This window comes from Protopterus annectens, chromosome 2.part2, assembly GCF_019279795.1.
Source record: "Protopterus annectens isolate FY-2018-M chromosome 2.part2, PAN1.0, whole genome shotgun sequence".
Taxonomy (NCBI): Eukaryota; Metazoa; Chordata; order Ceratodontiformes; family Protopteridae; genus Protopterus; species Protopterus annectens.
This window is the reverse complement of record NC_056730.1, coordinates 776021482-776037040: the sequence shown is the minus strand read 5'-3', so window position 1 is coordinate 776037040 and position 15559 is coordinate 776021482.

Sequence of the window (15559 nt, the reverse complement as noted above, 5' to 3'; positions counted from 1 at the left end):
TTCCCTATGAAAACAACCACATATTTATCAGGTGTTATGTAAATATAAAGCAAATTCATATAATTTTGTGGATGGATTTGATATCAGGTTTATAAAACCTGGCCTCAACCTTTGATCTGGCCAATTATATACCTGTTTAATCTGATTATATTACAAAGTAATATTTGCAATATAGTGGGGAAAAAAGCATACTCTGAACTGATATACAAAAAGGTACAGAGGTACTTAATTGAAGGGAGTTGTGCTGTACCAGAAACAGGTAATGACATTCTACAGCACGTCACAAAAATGACTCTCATTATTTATTTGGTGCAAAGCTCAAACTTAACCCAAGGACTCAGCAGGACTGTTGAGCCTGGCTGAAGTTCTCCAATGCAGCAGTTACAGCTGTATGTCTGTAATACCTAATCCGATTTACATGTGGAGTTGCATGGCCCTGAGACCATCCAGTGCCAGAGCTCCACCTGCAGGGTAAACTGCTGAATGCAGGTACAATGGCCAGTATGGCCAAAATGTCTGCAATCTGTCTGTTCAAGACAAGGACAGGCATGCAGGACCATAAGGCAGCCAAATAAGTATATCTGTTCTATAAAATAGGACATTGTAAGCCATCTCCACAGCAGATTTTAATGACTCACACTGCACTACATCATGCATATACATGGTCCCATGTTCTCTCACAATGACTCCCGAAACCTGCAGTCCAGCTGCAGCGCTTTATGGGAATTGGTACTGCAGGCATTATATGTATATACCTCCTGTGTATGTCTACAGTAGTTGGTCAAATATAGAGGAGTAGATTCTGCCTCACTGAGAAGCCCATTAAGTTTAATGTGTTTTTCCAACATTGAATTATTTGGTGTGCTGAGCCAAATTCATCTTCTGTAAATGGGGGTGGAGTTCTGGCAGCCCTCTTTAGCATATGAATGGAGACTAGTGGAGCCCTATTTTTTGGACTCAGACACATAAAAACTGCTTGGTGTGGTATGCTACTCCATGCTCATTCCCTTGGGAATCCACCCCATTATACCCTTCAACTGTCTAGATTTTTGCCTCATACTTTTGGTCTGTTCCTCATAAAATGTGTTATTTTCTGGATTTTTTAGCAAATCAGTAAGGACTGAATTCACTAAGTAATGACCTGCATTTGAGTTTCAGACTTCATATCCTTCAGAAAATGCATGGTAACACAAGACCTTTTATTTTAGCAAAATATTCTAGGTTTATGAGAGCAGTATTTAAAATGTGTACCTATTTTGGGAGCTTTGTTCACCATTATTTTGGCTTTGTCCAGATTTTTTGTGCTAAGAGGTTGAGAGCTATGACTCCATAGCAAGGAGTATAGTCCAAGGACAATGTTATGTCCACTGCCAATGATTTCTCAGAAGCCAAAGGGCCACATTCCAAAAAACATGGACTAGTACACAGCACTGCTACCATGGCCGGCCTTAGGCATAGGCAAACTAGGCGACCGCCTAGGGCGCCGTACAGGCCAGCCTCGGAAAGGGCGCTATTTTTAACTATTTATTTATTTTAATTAATAAAATTCTTCTCACTCGGCACCCTGTTCAGGAAGCCTGATCCATAGCATGAGAGGGGTGAGCGCCCTCCCACTTACAGCTGCAGGTTGGCTCGGAAACTAAAAAAAAAAATTTGCAGTACACGAGTCTGTTACCTTAAGGAGGAACATCAACATGCATGTGTCATGACGCCAGCGTGGATGCAATTGCATTCTTCAGGCCTGTGCGTAATTTAAACTAGCAGTTCTTTTAAGAAATACGCCAAGTCCGTGTGGAGCCATTTGGTTTAGAAAGAAGGTAAGTGTATGTGTGTTTGTGTTTAAGTGTAATTTAAGCCGCTCACTTTTGTATGAGAGAAATATTAAAAACAGGACTTTAAAAAGTTCTTTGGCTGAACATGTTTTAAGCTGTCAGAATTCAGATTATAGTAAACTTTAAGCAGGTGTTATGCACTGGTATAAGAAACCAGAACAAATTGATCAAGAAATTAAAAGCATTTTCAGATATAAAGAAGTGTGTTTCATTTTACAGTACAATACCACATTTCCTAGAGGTATAATAAGGAATTAAATTGTAGTTTGTATTAAGCCTGCGCATAATTTAAACTAGCAATTCTTTTAAGAAATATGTCATGTCCGTGTGAAGCCATTTGGTTTAGAAAGAAGGTAAGTGTATGCGTGTTTGTGTTTAAGTGTAATTTAAGCCACTCACTTTTGTATGAGAGAGGAAGTGTGTGTGCATATGTATGGAATTTAAATTTAGCTGTTCTGTTTGCATGAGAGATAGTGTGCGTGTGTGTTAATGTGTGAGAGTAGATGCATGTACCTTCTGTGTTCATGTGGGTTTCTTCCCGGTGCTCCGGTTTCCTTCCATATTCCCAAGACATGCTGTAGGTGTAGCGGACAGTCTAAATTGGCCCTAGGTGTGTGTGTGTGTGTGTGTGTGTGTGTGTGTGTGTGTGTGTGTGTGTGTGTGTGTGTGTGTGTGTGTGTATAATGTAAACTTAGCGGTTCCGTTTGTCTCTGTATGAGAGAGAAAAGTGCATGTCTGTGTTGTATGAGAGAGTAGAGTAGGACTGTGTGGAATTTAAACTAGTTGTTAGTTGCTGTATGAAAGAGAAGGTGTGTGTCTGTGTGTTGCTATGTGAGAGTAGGGGTGTGTGTGTGTGTGTGTGTGTGTGTGTGTGTGTGTGTGTGTGTGTGTGTGTGTGTGTGTGTGTGTGTGTGTGTGTGTGTTTAGCATACCTTTTCAAGTGTCTGGATTTAGCATTATAGTTTTTGTCTGTTTCTCATAAAGTTTGTGGTTTTCTGGCAAATCAGGGAGGACTGTAGTCACAAAATGATATGTATATGAGTTTTAAACTTTGCATCCTCCACAAAATACATGCTAATACAAATACTGTTATTCTTTTAACTTTCTAAGTTACAAAGAGCACTACTTCAAATTGTACTTCAAACTGTACTTCAAATTGTACTTCAAACTGTACTTCAAACTGTACTTCACACTGTCCCTATTTTTTAGCCATTGCATCCATGTTATTTTGGGCTTTGTGTAGACTTTTTGTACTAAGAGGTTGAGAAGTATGCATATCTTTCTGCTGTACAGATGTTTGCAGAATGTCCAAATTCTTGCCTCATATTTTTGGCCTATTCCTCATAAAATGTGTGGTTTTCTGGAAAATCCCTAAAGACTGAAATCATTAAATGTCATACATTTGAGTTTCAGTCTTCATTTCCTTTAGACAATGCCTGCTAAGATAAATGTTGTTATTCTAGCAACTTTTTAAGTCTATAAGAGCAATATTTATAATCTGTCCTTTTGGAGCCTTTGCCCCCCCCCCCCCCACAATATTTTAGGCTTTGGCCAACTCTCTAAGAAGTTGAGAGGTATAGAGGCACTGTATGTAACGCCCTAGTTGCCAATTATTTGGTGCATTTTAAGGTGAGGTAGTGGTTCTACATTCCTGAGTGTGTCTTCCTTTGCTTTAGATGCCTAGTGACTATGACCTTGTTGTTTTCTCAGTCATTCCCTGTTGTAGTATCACCAAGCTTACCAGTTTTATGTAACATAGGCAATTAATTCTTAAAAGGCAGCAAGCACTGAATTTGTAGATGAAACACTGAAATATAAAGTTGCTTGCCAGTAACAGCCTCTTCATTAGTTACGCATCTCTTTAATGTGGAATTATTCAGATGAAATTTATTTCTGCAGAGATTGTGTTTACTGACTTATACTGATGGATTGTAATGATAGAAGTCTTGAGTGACCTTTTATGGTTAAAATATTCCGAAATGGGCAGTTATTTAATTATTGGGAAATGCATTGTTTTATTAATTACTGGAAAAATGTTCAAAACTACAAATTTAAGGCACAAAGCTACAAATTTAAAACACACACTAACAAGTGGTGCCTTATTGTACAGGGAATTTGAAAGCAGTGTTAGTACCATAATTGCCTTTGGTGCAGAAGGCTGTGGATTCTACTCCCCCACCATGTAGATGAAATGCTGATATTGCAGTACCCATATGATTGCCGATTATTTGGCGCATTACAAGGGAGGCTAGGGGTTCTCCACTCCTGAGTGTGTCCTCCTTTGTACGAGAAGCCTAGTAACTATGAACTTGTTGTCAGTTTTAGTCATTTCCTTTTGCAATATTATCAGTTTATCACATTTTTAATTGTAATATAAGCAATTCTTCAAGGGCAACTTACACTGAATTTGTAGATGAAGCATTGAGATGTAAAGTTGTTTGCCAGTAGCAACCTCTTCACTAGTTACATATTTCTTTACTGTGGAATTATTCAGATGATTTTACTTCTGCAAGATTGTGCATTGAGTGATATTGGTGGATTGTAATGACAGGTCTAGCCTATTATGGTTGAAATTTTCTGAAATGAATAGTGTTATTGATTTTATACATCATTTCATTGCTTATTAAAAGAATGTTAAACTGCAATTTAAAACGCTTTCTAACAAGTGGCAGTGGTATTATACAAGGAGTATAATTTACTAGAATCAGGAAGGTGAATCAAAGAATGAATACATGCATGCATGACCCTAAAAATGTGTGCAAGGATGCATGGCCCTAAAAATGTGCGCAATGAGTCTGTTTTGAAAACAGCCCAAAGATAAACTTAATGGCTGGATGGATTTTCTATGAATGTCGGTTTTCATTCCATTTCAATGGCAGAGAAGTTTAATGCTTATGCTAAGTCTGTTTTCATTGCGAGATTGTATTGTTTAGCAAATGGCTATCTTTGTTTGTGCTATTCTTACTTACGCTACTGTACAGAGGGAGGAGAGAGGTTGCTATTCTACTTTCACTGAGCTGTAAGACTCGCTCGCCTACCCCAAAGTAAATTAAACTGTAAGTTAAGCAACCCTTTGAAACAAGGCACATGGTCTTCTATTTTTTGAGGACATGACTTTTATAGTAAAATATGTGTGAAGGAGCAACAGATAAAGCAGGTTTATTAAAGGAAAATTCCACCGTCCTTCACTTTCAGTTTAACTACATTATAAGGTATCTTTCTTTCTATGCATTTAAATAACTGAAGGAAAAGACTGAAGTGGCCTTCTTGGAGAGAGGCCTACCTGTGGGTGTGGCTTATAGGGGTATGCATTAGTATGGTGTGGGTGGGGCTTAAGGGGGCGCTGGAGTACTACTTCGCCTAGGGCATCATTTCAGCTAAGGCCGGCCCTGACTGCTACACAAGTAAATGTTTCATAGTAAATCTAACCCAGTCTGAGAGCAGCTGCACCCATACCTCTCAACCTCTTAGTGCAAGAAATCAAGGCAAAGCTTAAAATAATGGAGAGACAAAGGCCCAGAAATAGGGGCACATTTTAAATATTGCTCTTAGAAACTTAAAAAAGTAGCTGGAACAGGGCTTGTGCTGGCATGCATTATCTGAAGGATATACAATTTGAAACTCAAACGTGTTTCATTACTTAGTGACTTTACTCCTCAATGATTTGCCAGAAAACCACAAATTTTAAAAGGAACAAACCAAAAACATGAAGCAAAAAATCAGGACATTCTTTGAAAATCTGGACATCTGAGAGTTATGGCTACACCTGTACATTAGAACTACTACAACAGACATTTGGGGTTGTTACCATTTAATGCCTGCAGGTGGTGCACTTCCTATACTATACCAGCTAAGACGGGGTCTATGTTAAATAAACAAACGCTTAAAATGTCGAGTACAACATACTCAAACACTTTTAAGTGAATGTTTATTTAATCGACAGCTCGAAATGTCGTAATCCAGAATGTAGAAATGTTTTGTTTGGCCACCTACTCCTCCCAAGTTTTGCTGGACACTACACCAAGTAAAAGCAATAAAAACGTCAATATATACGCGATGCACTCAACGTATATGGGCACTTTTCTTCAATTTACAACAAGCAATGTACTTTTGTACCCTTTTTGAACCATGGTAATGCCCTTTTCATTTAAGACATAGTTCACTATTTATATCCTTTTGTGTTACTACACATCCTTTACAAGCAGCAATTTTAGTAATGTGTAGCTGCATTTTACTGATGGTTGTGTTATATTTACTTGTGTTTCATCTTGCAATTAGTATATAACTCAGTCTAGTGTGATAGTTTCATGGTTAGACTTTGGTGCTTAGTTTTATTCACGTTATGCTTGGCTGGAATATGGTGATGGACAGGTTGACAAACGAGATCAGACAGGAGTCCCCGTGGACTATGATGTTTGCAGATGGCATTGTGATCTGTAGTGAAAGTAGGGAACAGGTGGAGGAGACCCTGGAGAGATGGAGATATGCTCTAGAGAAAAGAGGAATGAAGGTCCGCATGACTAAGACAGAATATATGTATGTGAATGAGAGGGAGGATAGAGGAATGGTGAGGATGCAAGGAGTAGAGGTGGTGCAGGTGGATGAGTTTAAATACTTGGGATCAATAGTTCAGAGTAACGGTGAGTGTGGAAGAGAGGTGAAGAAGAGAGTACAGGCAGGGTGGAGTGGGTGGAGAAGAGTGTCAGGAGTGATTTGTGACAGACGAGTACCAGTAAGAGTGAAAGGGAAGGTCTACAAGAGGGTAGTGAGATCAGCTATGTTATATGGGTTGGAGACAGTGGCATTGACAAAAAGGCAGTTGTTTGAGCTTGATGTGCCAGAGTTAAAGATGCTAATATTTGCGCTGGGTGTGACGAGTGTGGACAGGATTAGGAATAAGTATATTAGAGGGTCAGCCCAGGATGGAAGGTTTGGAGACAAAGCCAGAGAGGCAAGATTACGTTAATTTGGACATGTGCTGAGGAGGGATGCTGAGTATGTTGGGAAAAAGATACTAAGGATGAAGCTACCAGGTAGCAGAAAAAGAGGAAGGCCTAAGATAAGGTTTATGGATGTGGTGAGAGAGGACATGCAGGTGGTTGGTGTGACAAAGCAAGATGCAGAGGACAGGAAGAAATGGAAACAGATGATCCGCTCTGGCACCCCCTAATGGGAACAGCTGAAAGAAGATAATGATGATGATGCTTGGCTGGATTAGCTTACATGATGTGATATGTGACATATTTAAGTGCTGGCCAAACAAAACAATTCAGAACTCCTATTTCTGATATTTAGAGCAGTTGAGTAAATAAACGTTCACTTAACAGTGTTTGAGTATGTTGTACTCAACATTTTAAGCATCCGTTTATTTAACATAGACCTGCTAAGACAACTTAATGGACTACTTTGACACTTTGAAGTTTTATATTGATGTTCAAGGCAGATGGAAATTTTCAGAGATCTGCAGTTCATGGAACATGATTCATGTTTTGGATTAACAGTAGGTCCTCAGGAGTCCTCGTTTACCTACACTACTTTATCAGATTTATTTACCCTGTGTAAGGTGTATGCAGCTTATGATGCTTCCAGATGAGTAGGTCTCATTTTATGGCTTTACTCTAATAATAATAGCAATATAAATGCATTGAAGGCTCTAAAGATTTATCAAAATGCTAAAAATTACAGCAACCAAACATGGGCAGGTGATTCATCCTTTTATCACCCATTTTTATGAGTAGTTATTTTAAATTCTATTAAATAACGTAAATTGCATTCCAAATTAAAATGACATTGCACTGGTGACGTCATTAGAAAATATTGAAAAGAGTTTGAATTAACTGTAAGTAGTTTCTTGTTCACCTCCAGCTGCTACCCAGCACAACTACATAGAAATTCCTTGTAGCACCATTAACAATCACTCTTTTTCCAAGTTTACAAGATTAAGATGTATCTTACACACAAATCCTTAATCAGTAACTAGAAAACAACATCCCATTCAGAATAGGGTTTACCAGGATGGCTGCACACTGATCAACAGCTTGATTTCTGCTCTCCTGGTATGAAAAAAAGGTAACTGATAGATAAGGGCCAGTAATTCTGCAAGTTTTAGTAAAACTCAGTTACTGGCTAGTATGCACACTGTCTGGATGACAGCAAAGAAGAAACTTGGAATGTCTGAAAGAAAATCAACTATAAGATATGAAGATAAAACACTGACTGGGGAGAGTCCTGCACTGCTTCAGCAAAAAGCAATTCAAGCTCCAGCTTTGGTACAAGACATGGCTTCCAGTAATTTAGAGGAAAAAATAAATCAACTGTGCTCAGAGCTAATTGAAATAAATGAAACATTGCAGGACTATATAAACTCAAATAACAAAAGGCTGGGAAAAATGGAAGAAGCTTTAAAGAGTTATTCAGATGAGCTGCTAAAACTGCAAACATTAGATGTCTGGCTGAGTATGAGTGTTCAAAAAGAGATGTTTCAAATAAAGGTAGAGTTAGAAGACAGAGCGCACATTGAAAACACAAGATTTTCTGTTATAGCAGAGAAATGTAAGGAACAGATTGTATTAATTTTATGAGAGCACAAATAAGTAACTGAACTGGTATTCTAAAGCAGAATTTGTCAGTTGAAAGAGCACATTTTGTGTGTATTCTCCAAACCTGGCCATAAGAAAGCAGCCAAGACCTGTATGAGTAAAGATGCTATCATACCAGGCAAAAGATTTAATTCTGACAAAACTGAGGCAGAAGAGCAAAGTATTAAAAATTGGAGACAGTAGCGTCTTTGTGGAAATGATTATTCACTGTAGGCCAGCTAGGAGAGAATCAAATTTACCTCACCAATCAGGGAATGTTGACAGGCAGATGTGAGATTAAAGCTGCTGCATACAGCTGTCTTCAAAATATTTTTTTACTGGAGGATCAAAGTCATTTTCTGATGCATAACAGGCTAATGGTGAAATACAAAATTTTGTGTGACAAAAAGTGAGCCATCAATCAGAAGAGGACTCTGCTTCTCATTCTTATAATAGTCAACCTCATAGAGAGACTTTGCCAGTGAAACCTTTTCCACTGTTATAAAGGATAATGTTTGACAGACAAAAAAGCACAAGAGTTAACTGGCTGAATTGGGAGTACCTTCTACTTGAACTGGAGACTGGAGTCTGGGAGATGGAGATGAACAGGAAAAAGAACAGCAACACTGAAATTAAGGAATAAATGTGAGATTATAAAGCATTAATCACATTTGTGAAATATGGCTTTTCAAGAAAAAGTGGTTGAGAACGATTGGCTTTTATTAAATTTGTTAAACTTGTTGGGGGACTGAAAGGTATATACCCCACATCATATCATTAATGTTTAAAAGGACTCTAAAAGGGAAAAAAGAAAAAGCAACTGCAAGTAAAACAATTTTTGCTCTTTTCTGATATAAATTGAATGTTATATAGTAAAGCATTTTCAGCGATTGTACTATGTGTTAAAGATACTAAAGTAAACAGATACTGTTTTGTTTTTTCTTTTTTAGTTTCAAGAAATGTAGGCATTACAAAGTAAAAAAAGGCTGGACATGTCCCTTCAGAAATTACTATTCACACAATTGATGATATTTAACAAAGCCTACTATACCCGTCTTATTCTTCATAAATTTGACTCAAAGAACTCACCTAAATGTCCATATTATACAGACCAGACAGCTGACTTGTTTCACATGTTTTGGAGTTGCAAATGCATTTTTAAACTTTGGAATTCATTAAAACTTCAATTACAGAAAATGGGATACCAGCATTCAACACTCTCTTGGGAATTTATGATCCTACATATTCCTCCAGATAACTTAGATAAATCAAAAAAGATCATAATCATGAATATTTGTTTACTAATGAAACTATACATAGCTTCAAACTGGTTGAACCTGACTCAGACATCTTGGGAAAATTTTAGAATATTAGCAATCAGACACATATTAGCGCATAAATTGTTAATCAATGACCATAAAAAAAGCATAAATAATATAAAAATATGGGAGCAAATCTTCAATATTGTGTTGGCCTAGGGGTTCTTATCCACTATTACTCAGGACACATATTTATAAGACTGATTCAATCTTAGATTTGACATAGATCGTAACAATAATGCAGACTGTTGACTTTTTCATGTTGTATTTCTTTATTAATAATTTGTATTAATATATAATCCTTATGTAACTTTTGGAAGCAATCATGTATATATTGTATATATTTATAGTGTGTAGTTATGTAATTGAAAAACAATAAAAGATGGATTATTGAAAAAAAAAGGCTGGACAAAAGCACATTTAAGTTAAAAAGCTGTAATCCTGGCCTGTTGGAGTGCAGGGGGGGTGTAAAAGTGCTCTGATTATAATAGATGTAGTGTTAAGATGTTTTCATTTACTTTTGCATAGGTGAATGTTTGGTTTAATGCCATTGGCTTAGTCTAATAATAAGTTTTTTTGTGTAAACAAGGGGGAGATAAAAATAAGAGATCACTGTGAATGTAATGGATAGATTTCCTTTAGCAAATAAATGTTCAGTGTGAGTTAAGAAATCTGCAGCTGAGGCAGCTATACATTCTCTTCTTATGTTTCCATGGCAACAAGCTAACTGCAGTTGAAAGCAATAGATCTCGAGAGGTATGGACATTGTTGAGAGAAATGCAAAACGTAAAGGTACAAGTACAAGCAGAACGAAAAAATGAACTGCAGACCTGCTGGCAAAAAAAAAAAAACAAGTAAACTAGAAGCCAAATATTTAGCGCTTTCATCCACTGTTTAATACGTGAACTTCCTCAGAAACATTTTCAAATGATTTCCAGTTCCTTAAATAACTTACTAAACAGGAAATGACATCATGACCATCAAACTGAAAAAATAACAATGTGATTTTCTACAAAAATGATGTATTGCCATAATGATAACAAATAATAAAAAAAAAAAAAAAAAAAAAAATATATATATATATATATATATATACAAATGAATGCATATACACATATATACACATACATATGTATAAATACAAAAATACAATCATAAAAAAGTCATAAAAATGCAGTGTAAATTCATGCTGTGTGAATAGCATAGTAATCAACTTGAGCATATGAACTGCGTATCCAAAGACCTCTCCCACGTAGACACAACAATCACATGCATACACACACCTGCACACACACACACACACACACACACACACACACACACACACACACACACACACACACACACACACACACACATATGCACATATAGACATGCACCCCCCCACACACACACATGCAAACATGCACACATCACACACACAGACACACACACACACACACACACACACACACACACACACACACACACACACACACGCAAACATAGAACCAAACAGTCACTATGAAAATGTAAAATACACGTGAAAAAATGTATATGTCGTAAAAAATATATATATGACAATATAAAAATAATGATAATATATACACACAAGTTCACACACCAAAATGTATATACTATAATATGTATAAAATGTAATGTATGTATAAAACAAAAAAATATATATGTATATATATGAATAATGTAAATCATATCATGTCTCTGAAGGGAATCAGAGTGATATGAACATGTATGTGTACACACATGTACACCTCACACAAAACACACATGGATCACATGTGGTCCAACAAGTACAAGCAGCTTACTAAAAAATAAAGTTTGAACTGATAGCAAGTGAAGAAAGAGATAGCAGCTTTTCTGGTACATAAATGCTTTGATGCATTTAGTTTTATTTAACAGTAGCCAATGCTCTTTTTCTTAAGGCTAAATGTTATTTTTTTTCTGAAAACAACCTGTTTTTCACATCTGTCAGGGGAATAAAGATAAGACAAGAATAGATATCAATTAGCAAAATTAGGAGCATAGGCTGTAACATGTGCCTTAGCATGTATAATTTTTCATTTTAGGTTCATAAGTTTATAAAAGATTACTAGGCTAATGGCTTAAGAGCCCTTACAAGCCTAGCCAATATAGTCTGATTTTACGCAATATATGGACCTTAGAGGCAAGAGGATGGCATGGGTCTGTGTGTGTATACCTTGAGTATCTTACTGATTGCCCCTGTCCATAAGGGACATAGGCACTACCCCACGTATGACTTTGTGATTCTTCATTCATTGATTTCAAAAGTCCTTGAAAAATTTATTCACCGGCAACTCATGCCCCACCTCCTCAATAACCAACTCCTCACTCCTACTCAACATGGGTTTCGGCCTGGCCACAGTACCATAACTGCTCTCTTTTCTTTCCTAGACATTGTCAAACATGCCCGTGACTCTGGAGATATTGTTCTTCTTGACCTTTCCAAGGCATTCGACACAATATCCCACACACTCCTTCTCAACCACCTTTCTAACTTCAATCTCTCCCACAATTCCCTTTCTTGGTTCAAAAGTTATCTCTCAGATAGATCCCAAGCTGTGAAATGGAATACAGGTACCTCGAACTTCTTACCTACCCCTACCGGAGTCCCTCAGGGTTCTATTCTCGGACCTCTGCTCTTTAATGTCTTTATCAATGATATCCACTCTGCAATTCCTCATTCTCAAATTGTACAATATGCAGATGACTCCACTGTTATCTGCTCAGCCCCTAGCCTTCCCGAGCTCCAAGCCAAAACCCAATTGGCCTTCACAACCACAGAAAATTGGATGCTTCAAAACCATCTTTCCCTTAATGCCAATAAATCCCATATCATTCTCTTCTCCCCCTCAAAAGCTCTGCCTCTTGATAAGCCAACCTTCAAAATCTCCAGCCTCTCCCAGTCCCCAATAGAAGTTGTTAGTAGTGCAAAATTACTTGGAGTTACCATTGATGAACACCTGAAATTTACTACTCATATTCAACTAAACATAAAAAAAAAACATCAGAAGCTCGGTATGCTTTACAGAAATGCTAACTTTCTTTCTTTAGCTACAAGACAAACACTCGCCACTACCTACCTTTTCCCTTCTCTATTGTATGGTGCTCCTCTTCTAACCAACCTCACCGCTTCTATTTCCTCAAAACTTGAAAGTTGCTACTACAAAATCGCCAAATTCGCTACTAACTCCACTCATTCTACACACCATTGCATCTGCCTCCATAGTCTCCAATGGCTAGAACTCCCTAATCACCTGGATTACCTCCAACTTACTACTGCACACAAACTAATTTTCAAGCCCACTGCTTGCCCTGCATTATCTAACATCTTGCCCTTCTACACTCCTCTCAGGCCCCTAAGATCTAGTCACCAAAATCTTATTTCAGTATACAAACCCAAACGACCTCCTGGCCACCTCCTACTTTCTTATACTACAGCAAAAAAAATGGAACTTGCTTCCTTCCCTTTTAAGAGTCACTACAAGCTATGAACAATTCAAATCTCTTCTCCATTCTCACCTCTCCCAAAACTGGAAATGTAATTGTATACTTCCTACCTAGATCTTAATACATCCCAGTTCCAATTACCCCCCTCTGGTCCCTCTTCTTCAAACTCTCTCCTCAGCTCCCCTCCCTCTACTTCTTTATCTCCTCTCTCTCCCCTGCTTAAACTCTTATTTATTCCTTTTAAATCTTCTCCTCCCCACTGCCTACATGCATGTCTAGTCTCACAAATGTATCTTTTGCCTTTTTCATAACATGTACTTTTAGACTCAAACCTAAAATGAATCTTAGTCTAACTGTTCTTTTTTTTATCTTCCTCCTGGCATCTCTTCTCCTTTAAATTCTTTGCATCTCCTTCACTTCTCCTCTGTTTTACTTCTCTTGCATTCAAGATCTATGTATAATTTCTTTTTATCTCTCTCTTCTATACTAACAATACAGTCGCATAAAAAATATTAATTTCTTATGTATACTGCCAAATGTACTATGTTTTTGGAAATTGTTAAAGGTGTTATCCTGTTATAACACAGAGTGTTATGTGTGTAATGTATTATTATTATGGAGCTTTTCTCCCTGGGCCTCCACTGAAAATGGGCTTTCGGGCCCAGTGGACTTCCTCGGTTATCAAACTGGAAATAAATAAATAAATAAATAAATTTAAATTGCATTTGATGTAGTCCGGGAAGGGCTCTACTTAACATAATAGGATGCCTGTTCCAAAGAAGGGCAATTTATGAAATACATATCTGTCTCTCCACCATATTTTTTCAGATGCTGAATAAGTTTAGATCCCTAAATTGGATGACCCTCATGCTGTTTGACTTGCGTATGTTTAGCAGCTCAATCAGGGCTGGAACTGTGAGTGTCTTGTAGGTCAGGCATAGGTCACTCCTTAATAGTCAGTACAAGACAGGGTAAAGTGATAGGGCTTTTAGACTATCCACATATAACATGTTTACTCCCTGTGAGGTCACTCCAGCTGTTGTAAGTGCCTAGTCAATTACATGCCAAATAGCATATTACACTCAACTTTTGGTCTAATGTAGAATGAGTACAGCAGGACTTTAATTTCCTTTGATCTGGATGCCATACCTTTACTTATAAGTTGTGTCACATAGAAGAACTTCATTCACTGTGGACACATGGTGGTGAAAGTTCAGGCTACTATCTGTGCACCTAAATCTCTCACCTCTGAGTTTGCTCTTAGGGGTGTGCTAGTAATGTTACAATTTTTAGGGGGAATTTGACTTCTCAAAGGGTATGATAATGCATTTTTTTCTCATTCAGCTTTAAGCCATAGTTCTGGCACCAATCATTCATCTGATCTAGACCCTCCTGAAGGATATCTACTTTACTGGGGGATTCAGTGATTACCCTCAGCTTACAGTCATTGGCAAACTTTGTCACCTGAGGCCTTCCACATCAGCTTTGACTTCAGACTAGGATATTTCAAACAGAAGTGGTTCCAACACTGAGCTCTGTGGCACACCACTAGCAACTGGCCTCTTGTTAGATCTGGATTCATCCACTTTAACAACAAGCCATCTGGTGACATAGGGATTTATGCTCAGTTTTGTAAGTTTATAATACCTCAGTGGGGAATTGTGTCAAATGCCATAGCCAGGTGAGGTAGGCAGTATGTACTGTTTTATCCTCATCCATGACCTTAGTGACTTTCTCAAAGAAATTCACCAGATTCAGTTGACATGGCTTGCCATTGACAGAGCCAGATTGGGTCAGGTCCATGTTTGGAGGTTTCATATGCCATTATTTATCAGGTCCACAATTATTCTTTCCATAGCCTTGCATATAAGACTAATAAAACTTATGGGTCTATAATTTTCATGGTCAGTAGATGCTCCCCCGTTATGGATAGGGATGACTTTTGCTGTCCTGTACTCTATCAAGACAAAGATAATTCAAATGATGTGCTTAAGTAGAGATCCTAATGGGCCTGATAAGTTCTGATTTAAGCTGCTTAAGAGACAAACTAGTTATTGCAGGCCCCACTGGAGTCGTGTTTTTAACTTTACAGAGCGCAGTGGCAACTTGTTATTTGCTGATAATTGGTCATGGACTGATGCAGAGTACTGCTTTGGGGAGAACTGGAGGTGATGGTGAGGTGAAATTTGAACTGAATTTGTCAGCCAGCAGATTTGCTATATGTTTTGGCTGAGTAAAGGTGATACCATCTACAACAAATTCCACATATTGTTGGGTGTTGCCCTTAAGACTGAGGACATAATTGAAAAATGCCTTATGCTTATCCTTAGCTTTGGAGGCTAATTTTCAGAGACTTGACTAG